At 45.9% G+C, this 13,698-nt stretch overlaps 2 long non-coding RNA genes across 2 annotated transcripts in view; one reads left to right on the forward strand and one right to left on the reverse strand.

Annotated features, from left to right (window-relative positions):
* LOC134732705 (uncharacterized) overlaps window positions 1-13,698 on the forward strand; it is a 111,691-nt gene that overhangs the window by 72,743 nt on the left and 25,250 nt on the right. The gene's annotated exons all lie outside the window — the stretch shown is intronic.
* LOC129464599 (uncharacterized) lies at window positions 510-10,558 on the reverse strand. The gene is made up of 3 exons (XR_008651645.1): window positions 10,412-10,558; window positions 9,580-9,662; window positions 510-852 (listed from the first exon to the last, which is right to left on the reverse strand). It is a non-coding gene; the product is annotated as an uncharacterized lncRNA (long non-coding RNA).

Here is a 13,698-nt window from a genome sequence, read left to right on the forward strand (position 1 = left end):
GATACACACCTGGGCAGATGTTGCAACAGCAATCTTTCAGAGCTGTGAGGGCAAGGTATGTCCAAACAGGATGGAATATTCCACCTCCATCCTGAAGCTGATAGTGTGGCTGTGTATGTGCAGCTAATACATCATGAAAGAGCATGACCATAGTCCAAATACCTGTATGGAGATGTGAGTTCTGCAGGGGTGTTATACTGAAGTACATCAGTCAAGCAAAAGTAGGAGATATTTTTTTTCTGAATGCAGGTAGATGTGTTGCATTGATTTTTAGGCTCCTTGAAGCTATTAGTAGTAACCCTTTCCCAAGGCCACCACACTACACAACTCTGAGAAGCACCAGGCACATGGAAAGCAAAAGGAAAGGTAACTCCTGAAGCTGAGTGGTATGGCAGCCCTGAATCCTAGTATTAAGTCACCATCCTCCAGCTGTCTTTGGCCACCTCTGTCTAAACAGCTCAAGGGTGCATCAATAATCTACATTTTCTAAACCGAGCACACTCCCAACTTCCCTATCCTCACTTGCCTCTGACCCCTAGTCCCCTGTATGCTCTTCATCGTGGTGGTGAAGCGTTGTCACCTCTTGGTCACCTCCATCACATTTGCTTTCTCATTCCCTAAGATCAGCCAGCTACACAGCCAAGTGACACATCCTTCCCCTTTTGCTCTGTCAAGCTTCTGTAACTGGCATCGTTAACCTTTGGGACCTCATATAATCTTCCAAGCTGAGAAGCTCTCTGACAGCTTCCTCTGGCTTGGGGACTCTCTCCTTTAGATGAGAGCTGGGTAGAACATCATCCAAGTCAGCTTCTCAGAGCTCGGTGTTGACTGCGGACCTTCATTCTTTCTTTCCTAGTGCATACAGGATAAAAGACAGCTTAGTGCAAGGTATTTCACTTTAAGACCCCCAAATGCTTACGAACTTACTTCCTGATTATTTCTATGCAAGGACCCCATGCTTATGACTCAAGGCCATTCTCCTTTCCTGCATGATTTTGCTTTCATTTTTCAACTGTCCCCTGGAAGGCCTGTTCTCCATCTCCACCCATCAAAGTTCTCACCATCAATTCCACTACATGTGGGCACCTGGGCACCCTTCCCACAGTACCTCTGCCCTACACAACTCAGACTTCCTATACTGAAAGTTGGATTTGCCCTTTTCATTCTGAAAACACAGCCAGTTGTTATGTTTTTCCTTTTCGGAGCTGAAAACATAGGCAGACAGACTCAATTACCATAGGTCGGAGGTTGAATCAACCCACAGCATTTCAAGTTTCTGCTGGAGAATCCTGATTTATCCTTCTGAGCAAAATTACAAAATAAAAGTTTTTTTTAAATTGACATTTTATGCCTCCAAGAACAGTGAGCAAATGCAGTGTTAAAGAGTTGGGTATATATAGCTATTTAGGGTTTGTCTTTTTTTTTTTTTTTTTTGAGACAGAGTCTCGCTCTGTCGCCCGGGCTGGAGTGCAGTGGCGCAATCTCGGCTCACTGCAAGCTCCGCCTCCCGGGTTCACGCCATTCTCCTGCCTCAGCCTCCGAGTAGCTGGGACTACAGGCGCCCGCCACCACGCCCGGCTAATTTTTTGTATTTTTTAGTAGAGACGGGGTTTCACCGTGGTCTCGATCTCCTGACCTCGTGATCCGCCCGCCTCGGCCTCCCAAAGTGCTGGGATTACAAGCGTGAGCCACCGCGCCCGGCCGGGTTTGTCTTTTTAAATAAAATTTAAGAAACACGAAGCTTCCAAAGGTACTCAATTGTTACCCAAACTGTCTTACTTCATCTCTGAGTACTATAACTTTCCACTTGAAGGCATGTGATGGTCACAGTGATTGGGCAATACTGTATATCGATTATTTCATATATTTATTTGTAAGAAATGAAATTTGCTTGCTAATGTTGTGTATGAACTCAGCAGCCTTCTGCTAATATACTTATAGTTCTAAACAGTAGACAATATATTGCTAAGTTTCTATATTAAATATTATAAAGGTGACAGATTCCTTTGTTGCTCTGAAAATGTAAGATTTTGATTTACCTTTCTCTTTTTAGGCATACTTTGCCCAAAAATGTGACCCTAGCATATTCAATACAAACAAACTGAAATCTATTTTTTCTAGCATTTTCTCTAGACTGGAAGACAAAATATAATTAATTTATAGCTTGCTTTTCTAATTTATTAATCCCAACAATAATCCAAATTCATCTGAAGCCCATTTTCTCTTTATTTAGTATCATTTTGTTGTTGTCATTGTTTTTCTTTTTTTTTTTGTTTTTTTTTTTTGTTTGAGATGGAGTCTCACTCTTGTCACCCAGGCTGGAGTGCAATGGTGCAACCTCAGCTCACTGCAATCTCTGCCTCTCAGGCTCAAGCGATTGTCCTGTCTCAGCCTCCCCGGTAGCTGGGATTACAGGCACACATCACCACGCCTGGCTAATTTTTTTAAAATGTATTTTTAGTACAGATGTGGTTTCACCAGGTTGTCCAGGCTGGTCTCGAACTCCTGACCTCAGGTGATCCACCCACCTCTGCTTCCCAAAGTGCTGGGATTACAGGTGTGAGCTACCACATCTGGCCTGTTTTTTTTTTTTTTTTTTTTTTTTTTCCTAACCAGTGTCTTTACATTTGGATCATTCACAGTGAAATTCCTCTTTCTTTTTTTTCTTTCAGTAATGGCATTTCCAACCCTATTTCTCATGAACTCTGTTCCGTTGAACAGTTTCAGGAATAGTCTTCTCTCCTGTCTATCTAAAGACACATGTTGAGTTTTCAGCCTTTTGTTTCCAAATTGAGTCATCCTGTCTCCTTCCTATTTTTAATGCAAAACATCCTGTATCTGTTTTTCAGGCTACTGCATACGTCTCCCTCTTTTTGGACTGTCCGTAGTGACGTTCTGTTAGCTTTGTGGTTGTGGAGTGTCTGTGTCTTCTCCACCTTAGGAGATCTCTGAGGGACGCTCCTCATAAAGTGTGGGCACGGGGTAGCTACCATATGTGTGAATAAATTTTTAAAAATACTGTATATAGTATGCAGACATGGCATTAGCCACTTATTCCAAAGTCATGTGTATTAGCTTAGAAACTATAAATTGTGTCAGATTGAACGTTTGGTTGTCTATCTGGCCAAATGTCCTCATGATCTGATGAAGACTTCCTGTCCTGGCATATGGACGTTAGTGTTGGATGACTGTTTGGGAGCAGGCCTGTGCATGTTGGATCCCTACACTCGACCACTGGATGCCAGTAGCATCTCCCTCTCCCAAGGGTGACCACCCAAAATGTCTCCAGACATTGCGAGATGTCCCTATGGGGGACTGTGTGTGGCAAAATCATTCCTGGCTGAGAAAACCATCCAAAAGCAGGTGTTAATTAAGGACAGATGTCCAATGCCAACATAGAGAAAGAAGAACATGTAGAAATGAAAGGCATTTAGAGTCCAGCATGTTGACGACTGTCAGAATACATTAAATACATCACATTATTCTGAGGCAAAACATTCTTTTTGAGTGATTTTGGTAAGTGTCTGCATAACAGCAGTTTCAAAGGAAAAGAGTTTTGCTTGAAGTGAGAATTTATCCAAAGGTGAAATAAGAGGATCACATCCAACATTCGTCCTAGAAAGATTGAGAATTCTTTTGCTCTTGACAGAAGAGGGAGGGCTTTTTTCCTTCATTTAAATTTTTTTTTTCACTTCTGGTCCATCAGGAATATCTCAGATTCAGAATAAAGTATTGGTATTCCACAGAAGACAAGGAAAAAGGCCCAATGCCCCAGCTCTTGGTTGCAAATATTGTGCAGAAAGATTTCCCTGAGTGCCAAGAAAAGGATTTTTTTTTTCCTTTTTAGCAAAAAGTGTAAAAGCCTCAGTTAACTCACAGAAATAAAAAGGACACAGGGACGTGCCTGTCAATCAAAAATAGTTGTAAGAAATCAAGGATCTATGGGCAGAACTGGTTTTAAATAACTCACTCTCTCCGCTTGGCTCAGCCTCGTTCCGTGAAAACAGAAGCCTGGCCGGGTCGTTAGTGCCAGGCGGAAAGGACTCTGCCCAGCTCCCCAGAAGGGCACTTGTGGTTCCCTGCACACAGCTGGTGATGCCCAGGGTCGCAGGGTATCACCACACAGGCACCCATGGTGACTTCAATCTTCCTGCTTGTTGATGTCCACCTTTCTTCCAATCCTATACAGGGGGCAGAAAACCTGTTCTCAGAGCTGTTCTTTTTCAGATTCTGAGATGAGGAAAAGATTGTAGTACATACAGGCTGAGTAAGGTGCGAGGGAATTTTGAAATAAAGTGAAAGTTTTGAGTTTTTAAAGCTGGCACTGCTGGTCCTGGACACATGCCATGAAGTGGCCAAACCTTTCCATCTGTGAGTGGCAGCTCTCAGAAGCTCTGTCCTTAAACCATGGCTGTTGGCCTCCATCCTAATGGATATTGTGAAGCGTTTTTCCCACTTAAAGGAGACTGTATTTATCTCTTAGAAAGTAGAGCAACCCGGAGCCTAGTGAGCATTTCTCTGCTTCATCGAAGGCCGTTGATTTCACTTCCTCTGCTTTAGAACATTAACTACATGGCCCTCGGCACAGGGAGGGCTTATCACCAAGATTCCTTTCTTGCCTCTAAACCGCAGAATAGAGTCTCACACACCCGAGATGGAGCCGTGGAGAAGGCACAGCTGTGTCCTTCCAGAGCCTTTCCCGATATGGACTTGCTGATTATGTTCACGATGTTCTAAGACACTGACCCCAGAGGGGCTGCCCAGAGTTCTGATCTCAAGGAAAACTCTGAGTATTCTTCAGTCTCTCACACGTGGCAAAGCACAGGGAACCAAGCTCACCTCCAGTTCGCCCACCAAATATCTTGGAGTCTCCAGCAAGACTGTGCACTTCAGTTTCTTTGCCCCTGCAGTGAGGGGAAAGGTGACCCTCCTCCTCCCACGTGGACATTTAGTGATGATCAAATTCAGCAACATGTGCTTGTATCAAGCATGAAAGTCAGCCCTGAGCCACAATAGCCTCCCCCAAAGTAGTCGCAGAGCTATCAAAGCTCAGTGTTACAAAAGCAAATCAAGCAAGCTGAACTCAAAGTTGTCCACCAGAAGATTCTAGAAAAGGATGGGCTTTCCTGGGCTGAGCCTCTGACTTGTCTTTATTCAAACATCATTCAGCAAACACTGATGACCCCATCCTATGTAGTGTGAAGGTCATGGGAGCAATCCGAAAGACACAGCGTCCCGCCATCAAAATGCTGTGTGCATTCCCGTAGTGCCCTGGCAGAGCAAAGCCAGCTCAATGACGGGCATAACCCAACCCAGGGAGACATCCAGGTGGCAGAGGGAAGGCTGCACTTGACTCTCATTTGCCAAGTAAACATTTTCCAAAGGGTTTAAACCCATTGCATTCTCATTTGAGCTGGCTCCTTTGTGGCATGTGGAAGGCCCCTCTGAGGGCTTGCTGGGGAGGAGGAAGAGGAGCTTGACAGCCTTCCTTATGTCTCAGGCCTCCAGATGGACAGTCTGAATCGGGCACAGGCAGGGCCCTGACCGGTGCTTCAGGACTGATGTTTCCTGGACGTGGCCAAGGTGCTGGCAGTCAGGAAGGAGAACCTGTGTGTTGGTGCTCGGAAGCAGTTCCTGAAGATCTCAATCTTCGGCTGTCCCCAGCACACCTCCTGACACTAGGAGTCTCCACACACCTAAGCCAGCCGCTGCCTTCCAGAAACCACCTGTTCAGGAGGCCCAATTCCCTTTAAAGAATAGTCTTCCTTACACATGGTGCGCAATAGTCTCCCCCAGTATGTGGTCCATGGGTCAGAAATTATGTTTCTCCCTCCACAGCGGCCTGTGCTCTCACTCACCCACAGACTCACCCAGCTGGCAACCCTCCTTCCTCCCAGCTGGCTGGCTGTGGCTGGCGGCTGCTCTAAGGTGCCCCAGCACTGTTCCTGCTGTGCTGTGAGCCTGCATGCCCTCCCGCAGGACGCTCTGGTGGAGACACCACATTCTGGTTCCATGTTACACCGCGTGGCTTTCAGAGCTGCTAAGGCCTCTCTCCTAGAAGGTGCCATTGTACACCCCCTCTCAAGTCTCCTCCCATCCTGCCAGGGGCTGGCAGGGGCCCTGTGTGTCTGGACAGCACTCCAGCACTGGATTGCCCTTCCGCATCTGACAACAATGCTCTGTGTGTTAGGAAACCCAGCTTTTCTGTAGCCTCTGGGTATGGGCAACAGTAATTGCCAAGTCACAGAGGGAGTTGCCACAGAGCTGGAGGTGAAGCGTCTGACCCAGAGTCTCCTCCTGTTGAGTGTGGACATTGGAGGAGAAATCGGGCCCCTGAATTGGATTATCTTCCTAGAATACGCATTCCTGTTAAGTTCTTCTCTCCATCATTCTCCCTGCCTGGGGCTAGCTCCTTTCTGTCCTCTGAAATTGCTTCCCATGTCTCCCACTTTTACTCTGTCTTGAGTAGGAAAAAGAATACAACAGGAATAGACTGGGTGTGTGCCTTGTGCTGGCTTTGTTTGCAGTCTTAATTTTTCGGATCTTTGCTGTAGGTACTATAATGGGAAAGGCAAGTGCTGCCTTCAATGGATAACTATTATTAATTTAAAATCTACATGCTAAATGTGAGCAGGGAGAAGCCCAGGTCATTATCCAGATTCTAACACACAGAAAAATGAGTTGGGCACCTGCTAGTTATAAATCCTCTCCTCTAAGAGATATTTGCAGCTGGCTAAGATGATCCTGATGTAATGGAAGCATTTAATGTAGAAAATGTTGTTCTATTTCTCTTCCTGATAGCACCAGACAACCAGGGCATTGAGGTGGGGGAGAAGAGCTAGAGAGGAAGGCTGCCCAAGAAAAGCAATATGTTTGCTACGTTGATCAATAAGAAGATTAACTTACCCAAGTAGAAGATGTATCAATCTTGTTATTGATCAGTTTAGCACACATATTGGTGTGCTGGTATAGGATTACAGAGCTGTCTGGGCAGCTCTTCATCAGGTCCCGGGTAGATAGCTATTCCTGGTGGCAACTGTGGGACCTCACACTTGCGGTGCATGCATCAATAGCAAAGGTCACCTCTCTTCTCTTCCCATTCAAGGTGATCTCTGGAGAAGGGGACTGAGGGAGAGAGAGAGGTGGGATTATGTTAGTGGGCAGCATGTACTGGATTCAAGGTTAATCGACAAGCTCTTGTTTAGTGAGGGGCTCCTGGGACCTGAACTCAAAAAGATAATAATAATGAAAGCTTTTATGTGTTGAATATTTGGTGAGAGCTCAGAGAAAATCATTTTAAGCATCCACATTTGTGACTCAGCTGCGATCATTGAATGTACCCTATACCTGAGTGCTGAGAAGTAGACTAATGTCTATTTTCAAAAATAGCAAAAAAGGTGGCAGATTTTATTCTTTAGAAATAGCAATGACTTAAATATCTTTAGAAAAATGGCAAATACTGTATTTTGAATCACAGATATGGAATACTTAAGAGGTTTTTGAGGTGATATTTCATGTAGCTTTTAAAATTGTGTGTTCATTCAATAAATATTTACTGCACACAAAGTCTAAATCTTTTGGCTTGTGACAAAAGATCAATCTACTGTGTACTTCTAGTGCTAATCCACTTCGAGAAAGAGTGAATGGAGCAGAATGAGATGACATCATTCCGGGAGCTGAAGAGCTTCTTTCACCCACACTCAGCTACAACTCCAAGGAAAGGGCAAATCCTTAGATTAATTCTTCACAATTATTATTATCTGCAACTTGAGTAATTGTATTATAAAACTAAATTTCATTCCTAGTTAATTCCACAATGGTTTGGCTCATTTCACCTCATTTCATAAAAGATAAATACTTGGCCCAAGATCTTTTGCATCTTATTTCCCTTCAAAACCTGAGAACTGAAGCTCATTCCAGAGGGACTCGGATACCATCACATCCTAAGGTATTACAGACAAGATGGTACGGTGGCTCACGCTTGTAATCCCAGCACTTTGGGAGGCCGAGGCGGGCGGATCACGAGGTCAGGAGATCGAGACCACGGTGAAACCCCGTCTCTACTAAAAATACAAAAAATTAGCTGGGCGTGGTGGCGGGCGCCTGTAGTCCCAGCTACTCAGGAGGCTGAGGCAGGAGAATGGTGGGAACCCGGGAGGCGGAGCTTGCAGTGAGCCGAGATCGCACCACTGCACTCCAGCCTAGGCGACAGAGCGAGACTCCGTCTCAAAAAAAAAAAAAAAAAAAAAAAAAAAAGATGAACGCACTGTGGTTCTTGCGGGGGGAAATTGTGCTTGCTTACATACAAGGAAGACAAAGGTTGCCTCTTTCTCTGAGGAAGTCTTGATCCCTCTGGGGAATTCCCTTGGACATCCAGGAGAGAAGAGTCCAGGGCTGCCGTGTTTAGTGGCTGATGTCCACCGTGCTAGCGTGAGTGTGTGTTAGCGGGTGACGTCCACTGTGCTAGCGTGAGTGTGTGTTAGCGGGTGACGTCCACCGTGCTAGCGTGAGTGTGTGTTAGCGGGTGACATCCACCGTGCTAGCGTGAGTGTGTGTTAGCGGGTGACGTCCACTGTGCTAGCGTGACTGTGTGTTAGCGGGTGACGTCCACCGTGCATTACTGTGTGTTAGCGGGTGACGTCCACCGTGCTAGCGTGAGTGTGTGTTAGCGCGTGACGTCCACCGTGCTAGCGTGAGTGTGTGTTAGTGGGTGATGTCCACCGTGCTAGCGTGAGTGTGTGTTAGTGGCTGACGTCCACCGTACTAGTGTGTGTGTTAGTGGATGACGTCCACCGTGCTAGCGTGAGTGTGTGTTAGTGGGTGACGTCCACCGTGCTAGCGTGAGTGTGTGTTAGTGGGTGACGTCCACCGTGCTAGCGTGAGTGTGTGTTCGTGGCTGACGTCCACCGTACTAGTGTGTGTGTTAGTGGATGACGTCCACCGTGCTAGCGTGAGTGTGTGTTAGTGGGTGACGTCCACCGTGCTAGCGTGAGTGTGTGTTAGTGGGTGACGTCCACCGTGCTAGCGTGAGTGTGTGTTCGTGGGTGACGTCCACCGTGCTAGCGTGAGTGTGTGTTAGTGGGTGATGTCCACCGTGCTAGTGTGAGTGTGTGTTGGTGGCATCCACTGTGCTAGCATGAGTGTGTGTTAGTGGGTGATGTCCACCATGCTAGTGTGAGTGTGTGTTAGTGGGTGACGTCCACTGTGCTAGCATGTGTGTTGGTGACGTCCACCATGCTAGTGTGTTAGGGGCAGTGTTGTGGAGGCGTCACTGGGTGAGGACAGGAGACAAGGGCCTGTCAGTGTGACTTTTTTATCTGGTATAATTTTATATGCTTAGGCAGAGAAAGTGAGATGATCACCTACTGGTTAATTCATCCAAAAATATTTCTTGAATGCTAAATATTTTGCCAGGAATTGAGAGTGAAAGATGAAAATGGTTGTTCACTGCCTTCAAAAAAAAAAAAAAAATGGAGAGTCTAGAAGGGAAGGAGACCCAGGCCATCATGTGCATTTAGGGAGGTGTCTAAGGGCATGGTGCTTCTTTCTGTCTGGGTGTAGGCACCATCAAACACTCACCTTGTGACAGTCTTCCTAGTGGGAAAGATTATTTCAGTGGCCTCCATTAGTTGTGTCAAAGCAAGGCAGAAATCATCCGTGTTCTAGGAAAAGGGAACAAACAGAAATCCACCTCGTGATGTGTCTAGTTTATGCTCTGAGCGTAAACCAGAGCTTTCTGGTTATCAGGGTGCCCCCAGATGGAGCGCTGTCTTTAGGAGACCCCCTACTTTTCTTTTTCCAGAGGTGGTAAGAGACAGATTGGGCAACAGCTTGTCACCAGGCACAGTAAGCATGGATTGGTTACCTAAAAAGAGTGACCCGTATGGGTCTTTCTAAACCTAAGGGTTTATAATTCTGTTAAATGATCAGTGAAAAAAAAAAAAAAAGTAAAATTGCATTCAAAAGTGTGTTTACCTTGTGGGTAACTAACAAAGAAGTGAAGTCAGTGGCTCCACAAAAGCCAAAGGTTTGGAAACATGATCTCCAAAGCCGCTCCTCAATGAGATACCTGGACCTAACTAAACAAAATGTTTGTCTGCAGCTCAAAAGATTTATTTCTGTCATTCCTAAACAGTGAGACATCTCCCAAGCTGCAGACAATCACTCACGTGCTGTCAGCTGCCTCTCCAGGCTGTGAGGACATCATCGCTGAACTGCCTCTCCTCTTACACTCCATTCCCCTTTGGGGTCAACATCACACATTTCTAGAATATCTAACTGTGCTGAAGAGGGTAGCTTTTGACCACAGAACTGAGTTTTTCTCTTTGCACAGAGTTAATTGGCCATAAGGGGCCTGAGTCTCTATCTTGCTCTCATTAGCACCAAATTTTAACTAAATGGCCCGACTGACCCATGTCCAGAGCCAGCTTCCTCATCAAATGGTAAGATGAAAGTCCTCTGTGGCGCTTGTCATTCATTAGCATTTACATGGTGATGGCTGAGGCTCGGGAGGCTGTGGGTCTGAGGGGAACACACTGGAAAACTTCTAAAGTTCCTTCCAATTTGGCATCCTGCATTTTTATGACATGCCTATGACGCCAGGATAGGACATTATATGGCAAGTAAGAAATAAACAATTGGAAGCCATTTGCCTGAGACAGTGCCCGGGTGAGGGTGTGCCCCAGCTCCAGGAAACCAAGCCAAGGGAAGATAATTAACGCTAGCCTCACACAGCCTGCTTAGGCCCGGGATGATTCATTTTCAGCCAATACTGTGGGCAGCCTGGATATGGCTAAAGAGCGTGAGACCTACGGGATGCCGAGCAAAGTTTGCTGAATGTATTTGGAGGGAATGGCCATAGAACACAAACTCCTTCATTCCTGTATTCATTTATTCCTTTACCGGCTCACTGCTTCCTGCGCACAGGTGATGTGTAGAGGGTGAGCCAGGGTAGGGATGTGCAGGTGGGGACCAGGTTTCTGGGAGCCTGACCTTGAGGGCTAATGCATAGCTATTGAGGGATGGCGTTGAGATCTCTGCGTTCTTCGTCCCTTGCACAGTGTGTCTGGGTGTCCTCAGCATTGTGAGCCACATTGGCTCCTGGAAGTCTCTCCTGTGAACATAATTTCCAGGAGTCTCCCTACCTCACTGGTAGAGTGCTGAGAACACAGATGGACACACCGCGAGTGCTGAAGGGAGAGGAGGCTGGCAGTGGTTCTCACCACACTCTGGCTGGCTATACTCGAGATAACGAAGGCATGCGAATTAAGCTGTGACATATCTGTAAGTGTTCTCTGTCTGGAAAGAGAAGAAATGGTAGAATTATAAACACTCAAAGGAGCCTGAGGGACTGCCTTAGCCTGAGCTCCTTGGAGCGGGGCGTGCAGTGGTTTGCAGACAAGAGCTGAGGAGGTGTCTTCATGAGGAGGCAGGGTTGAGCAGGAGAAGAAGCTGGTGTTCAGTGCAGGGGCAACTGAGGCCTCAGCGATTCTGGAGCTTCAGTGATCCTCTGGCTTGACTGGAGGTTGTCATCAAGCCAGTGGCTATCCCCTGAGAAGGGATGTGAACTTAGGCAAGTCAATTCTCTGAGCTTTTAGCAGACAATATTGTCACCATCTGGGAGATGCTGCCTCAGCTGTGAGGTGGGGATCCAGGTGGAGAACCCCCATGTCCACCACAAGGATTACCCAGTCTAATACTCCATCCCCTCACGAGCCCCCGATGTCATGCTTCTGACAGATGGTCACCCAGCTTCTGTTGGAAACTTCCAGGAATGACGTTCCTGCCTCATGCAAATGAGTTTATTCTGTTTTAGTCGAATTATCAAGCTATCAGACATGTCTTTCTTTTATTGAGCTAAATATGTCTTTCTACAATTTTCACCCTTCCCTGACACAGGTACAAGAGGATAAGACATCGGCTGGCCCTATCTGTGGTAGAATAAGTTCATTTCTCCTTTCCATTCATACCCATTAAATAATCAATGCCAGTTACTATGTCCCTTTAATAACTTTTTATCTCTCAGCTAAATAATAGCTATGGTAACATCAGAGCATAATCACAGGAGTGATTTAAAAGACTCAGGGAGAAAATATCTCTGGAATAATCTTAGAATTTATTTAGTCTTTGGTGGAGAAAGACTCGGTATGAATGGCTATGCCAGAGCAGGGCCCATGTTCTGATGGCCAGAGCCAGGCACAGGTGGTGGTACAGAATCCATCTCATGTATTGTGGAGTGCCTGGCCCTGAAGGATAAAGTTTGTTGATGAGGGTAGACCATGATTTCTGCCCCAGAGAGTTATTTTCCAGATACTTTTCAGAAGTGAATCCAGTGACATTTTAGTCCTACTTGCATTAGGTAACGCCACCGCCCCTCATGGCTTTGTACGCAATGCAGTTGCCATCCTTTTTGTGGCTCACAAAGGCAGCTGGACATAATAATGTTTCTGTATGGGCACTTTCCTTTTTGTCTTTGTTTTTTGTTTTTTTTTTTTTGAGATGGAGTCTCACCCTGTCACCTGTCAACCAGGATGGAATGCAGTGGTACGAACTTGGCTCGCTGCAACCTCTGTCCCCTGAGTTCAAGCAATTCTCATGCCTCAGCCTCTCGAGTAGCTGGGATTACAGGTGTGTGCCACCATGCTTGGCTAATTTTTATATTTTTAGTAGAGACGGGGTTTCATCATATTGGCCAGGCTGGTCTAGAACTCTTGACCTCAGGTCATCTGCCTGCTTTGGCCTCCCAAAGTGCTGGGATTACGGACGTGAGCCACCGCACCCAACCTGTCTAGGGACTTTCTGTGATGCTGTGATACAGACAGATATTCTGAGAGGACAGAGTATGTTGCCTTCTACCATGAAACTGAAAAATCCACAATAGAAAAAAACAGAATGGCAAAGTGTCCCTCACAGGTGGGCATGAGTGGCTCTTCCTTTCAGGCTGCAGTTTATGTGGCTGCAGCTGGACGTGCCCACCTTGGACGGGATCACTTGGGGCGCCCCCATGCTCTCTGCAATGCTCGTGTGCAGAGCTGTCATAACACATGGGAATTGGAATGTCTGTCCTTAAAAGCTGCCTTTTCGTGGAAAGATAGAAACGTAAATAGCTTAACTATCCTTGGTTTCATCATCTGTACAAGGAGGAAACTGGAATAGATGATCTTCAAGTGTCTTTCACTTTAAGCATCTTGGAAATGATTTGAAATACACACACACACACACACAAACACGTACACAAACACACAGACAACACATACATACAACAAAAAACCCACAAACATATATACACACACACACACACACACACATTTCATCATTATCTATCTATCCATCTATCTGATTTAATCATAGGTTGTGACTGGGCACAGTGGCTCACACCTGTAATTGCAATGCTTTGGGAGACCAAGGCCAGAGGATCTCTTGAGGCCAGAAGTTTGAGGCTAGTCTGGGAAACATAGGGAGATGTCCATTTCTACAAAGAAAAGTAGCCCAGGGGCCCAGCATGGTAAAAAGCACCCTTAGTGTCAGCTACTCGGGAGGCTGAAGCGGGAGGATTGCTTAGGCCCAGGAGTTTGAAGCTGCAGTGAGCTATGAATACATCACTGAACTCCAGCCTGGGTGGTAGAGCAAGACTCCATCTCTCATAAATAAATAAATAATAAAGAATTAAAAAGGTGACAAGTATTAAGTAGAAAAAAA

The sequence above is a fragment of the Symphalangus syndactylus genome, chromosome 16 (assembly GCF_028878055.3).
Source record: "Symphalangus syndactylus isolate Jambi chromosome 16, NHGRI_mSymSyn1-v2.1_pri, whole genome shotgun sequence".
Classification (NCBI taxonomy): Eukaryota; Metazoa; Chordata; class Mammalia; order Primates; family Hylobatidae; genus Symphalangus; species Symphalangus syndactylus.